This window comes from Budorcas taxicolor, chromosome 4 (assembly GCF_023091745.1).
Source record: "Budorcas taxicolor isolate Tak-1 chromosome 4, Takin1.1, whole genome shotgun sequence".
Classification (NCBI taxonomy): Eukaryota; Metazoa; Chordata; class Mammalia; order Artiodactyla; family Bovidae; genus Budorcas; species Budorcas taxicolor.
Genome location: NC_068913.1, coordinates 37,425,163 through 37,431,237, shown reverse-complemented (window position 1 = coordinate 37,431,237; position 6,075 = coordinate 37,425,163).

The following is a 6,075-nucleotide window of genomic DNA, read 5'->3' as shown; positions in this document are numbered from 1 at the left end:
ACCTGAATGCAGAGTTTCAAAGAATAGCAAGGAGAGATAAGAAAGCCTTCCTCAGTGATCAGTGAAAAGAAACAGAGGAAAACAACAGAATGGGAAAGACTAGAGATCTCTTCAAGAAAATTACAGATACCAAGGGAACATCTCATGCAAAGATAGGCTCAATAAAGGACAGACATGGCAATGGACCCAACAGAAGCAGAAGACATTAAGAAGAGATGGCAAGAATACAAAAGAACTGTCCAAAAAAGATCATTGTAACCCAAATAATCACGATGGTGTGATCATTCATCTAAGCCAGACATATTGGAATGTGAAGTCAAGTGAGGCTTAGGAAGCATCACCACGAACAAAGCTAGTGGGGGTGATAGAATTCCAGTTGAGCTATTTCGGATCCTAAAAGATGATGGTGTGAAAGTGCTGCACTCCATATGCCAGCAAATTTGGAAAACTCAGCAATGGCCACAGGACTGGAAAACGTCGGTTTTCATTCCAATCCCAAAGAACGGCAATGCCAGAGAATGCTTAAACTACCACACAAATGCACTCATCTCACAAACTAACAAAGTAATGCTCAAAATTCTCAAAGCCAGGCTTAAACAGTACGTGAACCATGAACTTCCAGATGTTCAAGCTGGATTTAGAAAAGGCAGAGGAACCAGAGATCAAATTGCCAACATCCATTGGGTCATCAAAAAAGCAAGAGAGTTCCAGAAAAACATCTACTTCTGCTTTATTGACTATGCCAAAGCGTTGGACTGTGTGGATCACAACAAACTGTGGAAAATTCTGAAAAGATGGGAATACCAGACCACCTGACCTGCCTCCTGAGAAATCTGTATGCAGGCTAGGAAGCAACAGTTAGAACTGGACATGGAACAACAGACTGGTTCCAAATTGAGAAAGGAGTCCGTCAAAGCTATTCATTGTCACCACGCTTATTTAACTTACATGCAGAGTACATCATGAGAAACGCTGGGCTGGAGGAAGCACAAGCTGGAATCAAGGTTGCTGGGAGAAATATCAATAACCTCAGATATGCAGATGACACCACCCTTATGGCAGAAAGTGAAGAGGAACTAAAGAGCCTCTTGATGAAAATGAAATAGGAGTGTGAAAAAGTTGGCTTAAAACTCAACATTCAGAAAGCTAAAGATCATGGCATCTGGTCCCATCAGGTTCAGTTCAGTTCAGTTCAGTCGCTCAGTCGTGTCCGACTATTTGCGACCCCATGAATCACAGCACGCCAGGCCTCCCTGTCTATCACCAACTCCCGGAGTTCACTCAGACTCACGTCCATTGAGTCAGTGATGCCATCCAGCCATCTCATCCTCGGTCGTCCCCTTCTCCTCCTGCCCCCAATCCCTCCCAGCATCAAAGTCTTCTCCAATGAGTCAACTCTTCACATGAGGTGGCCAAAGTACTGGAGTTTCAGCTTTAGCATCATTTCTTCCAAAGAAATCCCAGGGTTGATCTCCTTCAGAATGCACTGGTTGGATCTTCTTGCAGTCCAAGGGATTCTCAAGAGTCTTCTCCAACACCACAGTTCAAAAGCATCAATTCTTCGGCGCTCAGCCTTCTTCACAGTTCAACTCTCACATCCATACATGACCACTGGAATAACCATAGCCTTGACTAGACGGACCTTAGTTGGCAAAGTAATGTCTCTGCTTTTGAATATGCTATCTAGGTTGGTCATAACTTTTCTTCCAAGGAGTAAGTGTCTTTTAATTTCATGGCTGCAGTCACCATCTGCAGGATTTTGGAGCCCAAAAAAATAAAGTCTGACACTGTTTCCACTGTTTCCTCATCTATATCCCATGGAGTGATGGGACCGGATGCCATGATCTTCGTTTTCTGAATGTTGAGCTTTAAGCCAACTTTTTCACTCTCCTCTTTTACTTTCATCAACAGGCTTTTTAGTTCCTCTTCACTTTCTGCCATAAGGGTGGTGTCATCTGCATATCTGAGGTTATTGATATTTCTCCCGGCAATCTTGATTCCAGCTTGTGTTTCTTCCAGCCCAGCATTTCTCATGATGTACTCTGCATATAAGTTAAATAAGTAGGGTGTCAATATACAGCCTTGACGTCCTCTTTTTCCTATTTGGAACCAGTCTGTTGTTCCATGTCCAGTTCTATCTGTTGCTTCCTAGCCTGCATACAGATTTCTCAAGAGGTTGGTCAGGTGATCTGGTATTCCCATCTCTTTCAGAATTTTCCACAGTTTATTATGATCCACACAGTCAAAGGCTTTGGCATAGTCAATAAAGCAGAAACAGATGTTTTTCTGGAACTCTCTTGCTTTTTCCATGATCCTGGCAAATAGATGGGGAAACAGTGGACACCGTGGCTGACTTTATTTTTCTGGGCTCCAAAATCACTGCAGATGGTGACTGCAGCCATGAAATTAAAAGACACTTGCTCCTTGGAAGAAAAGCTATGACCAACCTAGACAGCTTATTAAAAAGCAGAGATATTAGTTTGCTGGCAAAGATCTGTCTAGTCAAAGCTATGGTTTTTCCAGTAGTCATGTATGGATGTGAGAGTTAGACTATAAAGAAAGCTGAGCACCAAAGAATTGATGCTTTTGAACTGTGATGTTGGAGAAGACTCTTGAGAGTCCCTTGGACTGCAAGGAGATTCAACCAGTCCATCCTAAAAGAAATCAGTCCTGAATATTCACTGGAAGGACTGATGCTGAAGCGGAAACTCCAATCCTTTGGCCACTTGATGCGAAGAACTAACTCATTGGAAAAGATTCTGAGACTGGAAAAGATTGAAGGCAGAAGGAGAAGAGGACAACAGAGGATGAGATGGCTGGATGGCATCACCAACTCTATGGACATGAGTTTGAGTAAGCTCTGGGAGTTGGTGATGGACAGGGAGGCCTGGCATGCTGAAGCCCATGAGGTTGCAAAGAGTCGAACATGACTGAGGGACTGAACTGAACTGAACTGAACTGGTCTGTTGTTTTAAATCCTTTAGTCCATCGTTCCAAATTTTTGTTGTGATGGGACAAAAACTGAGGGAGAGAAATAAAACAACCTGACAATATCAAACGTGCAGTATGGATGGTTGCTATGGCCTGATACTAAAATATAGGAAAATATCATCACCCTAAAATTTCCTGCTTCCCTCACTTTGATCTCTTTCTTGTTACATTTTATTTTTTATTTTACATCTACACTTATTTGTAGCTAATTATTTGTTTACACAGAGAGGGTGCTTTTTGATCTTAGGTTTGATTATTTCAAACACCTGAGGGACAAATTTTACTGAAATGTGCAAGTAAATAATGAGTTTATTGACCTCTTGCTGATTATTAAACTAAATCAAAGCTGCATATGAAAGGATAATTGCTAACCACAAGCAAATGACAGAGATTTCAATATTCACAACTAAATTTGATCTCAGATGAACAAATTAAATTTGGTTGTCAAAAGATATCTGTATTTTTGCCTAAAAAGAGGACTAGTAGTACTATATGAGCACAACACAAACCTGTATTGTGTTTGTGGAGAAGTAAGTTGACAAGGATGAAAATGATCTCAGAAGTGTGTATAAACATCGTACAGTAAAAAAAAAAAAAGAGAGAGAGAGAGAAAGAGCTATTGATGATACCTGGAAAACAGTGAAACAATAGAGCATTTACAGAGCTAATAATAATTTAATATTAAAAGTACATTTTTAAGATTAGATACCAGTGATATGGCTTCAAATATACATTGATAATCTCTTTATGAAAGTAAGTTCTATAGAAAGTAAATCTTAGAAAACAGATACAAATGTTAATTGAGGTGATAAACTGACCAAATGCTTGCTACGCACTTGGTAAATTTTGTTATTCTATAAACCTAATTAACTAATAGAAAGCCCTATCATAGTTGTCAATATTTTGCTATTGGTGCCCATGGAAATCAAATTCAAGTAGCCTCAGAAATTAAGACACTTGCACTTGTTCATACTGGTATATTAACAGAAAGCTGTGACCCTGATTCTGAGACAGATAACTAATTATTGACAGGCAATTTCTAATCTTGATGATATTAAAAGTTAGGTGATTAGTAGGAGCCAAAGCATCATAATGACTTTACATTCAAACTGTTTCAGTGAAAAATACCAGTAGGATTATATGGCAGAGATTCAATCATCATTTGTATCCAAGATCTTTTTGAACTGACCATATCTATAAAGAATACTGCATGTGGTATGGCCATATATTACCCACAAACTGCTAGCTGTGGCAAAGAGTCACCCAGACACTCTCCTCTCCCTCTATCTACTCAGCCCAAGGAGGCCATTCTCTCCTTCTCCTTTCCAGCACACAGCGCTAAAGCTTGCTACTGAGCACCTTAGACCCCTATCTCCCCTGTGCCTACTGAACTGAGGAATGTTCAGATGTTACAGAGCTCTAAGTTCCAAGCTCTCCCTATACTCCATTTTCTTAGGATATATAGTAATTAAAGCTCCCAATTAAAGTCAGATAATAATAATTCATAGTGGCTGATAACATGTGCTGTAAATAGACTGTTAAATATTTTTTAACTTAAACTTTTTAATGTGTGTTTAGAGTATAGCTGATTAACAATGTTGTGGTAGTTTACATTAAATATTTTATTTAAAAAGAAAAAAAGATGGAACAAAACCCGGAAGGACTAATAAATGACAGGCGATGTAAATAGATACTCAAATCCTACTGCCATGTGGGGGGTCTGCCACTTCTGTGCCAACACTGATCAGGCATTTTTACTTATTAACACTTTAGAAATAAACATGCATGAAATGCACTTGCCCAGTTTTTTTGTGCTTTTTATTGCAAATGAAGTAATGGTTGGGATGGCAATGGCTTGAAATACAGTAGTGCATATTGTTTCCTTGGTTATAGGAAAGTAGAAGTGCAGTATAAAGTGCACTTTATAAATGCACTAGAGAGAACTATAAAAGTGAATAAGCCCATTGATTAAACTATAACACTAAGTGATAACTTTAGGTTAGCCCCAAATAATAGATGACCATAAAAAACAATTAGGTTTAAATACATAATCTGGAGAAAGCGTAAACTCTTTTTCAAGAAACATATACATCTGAAAGGAATTTAGCTAAAATTCAGATTTACTTTAAAAACATACTTCATATTTTAAAATATAGCATAGCTTGTCTTTCTACTTATAAGGAATTATATAATGTTATTATTGGCAGCTCCCTTCATATTTTATCACACTGATTGCATTTCAAAAATGATGTAATAGTTTATGTTGCAAATGATTTTCCAAATTTTTGTTATAAAAATTTTTTAATATTTATAAAACAAAGTGTAAAGCAACATTCAATGATTAATAGTTTTCTATGTTACCTTTATCACATATCTATACATCCTGCCAATCCACCTGATTTTTTAAAAAGATGTTTTTAGATGTGAGATGAAGCTATCAATATACTTCACCTCTAAACAATTCAGCATGATAGAAATACTTTTAACTTCTCTTAGAAGTTAAAAACATGTTGCTAAGAGATAATAACTAATAAAATATTTTTATTACTGCACATTAAATCACTAGGAGGTTAGTTAATTTGTCCATTAGAGCTCAGTAATCATGAGGTGATGGTGTTAATATTAATCTCCCTGATGGGTCAACTAGTTATTTCTTTTCCATGGATACATATTAAATCTCTGGTAACACTTAGTCATACTGAAACCTAAGAGAGCAATAGGTAAAGAGTACATGAATCTTTAGTTATAGACAAATCAGTAAGCAGCCCCTACTGATGGTGTTAAAAACATTTTGCAAATGATTGATTTATATATTTAGTGACTGTGAAACATTATTTGAAACAGCATAAAAATATAATTGTAGCTTTTTTTACCTTCTAGGTGTACCATATTTACAGATATTAATGTTTTATTTTTTAAAACTTCTTATTTTATATTAGAGTATAGCTGATTAACAATGTTGTAACAGTTTCAGGTGGACAGAGAAGGAACTCAGCCATATATATACATATATCCATTCTCCCTCAAATTCCCCTGCCATCCAGGCTGTCACATAACATTTAGCAGAAATTCCTGTGTGATACA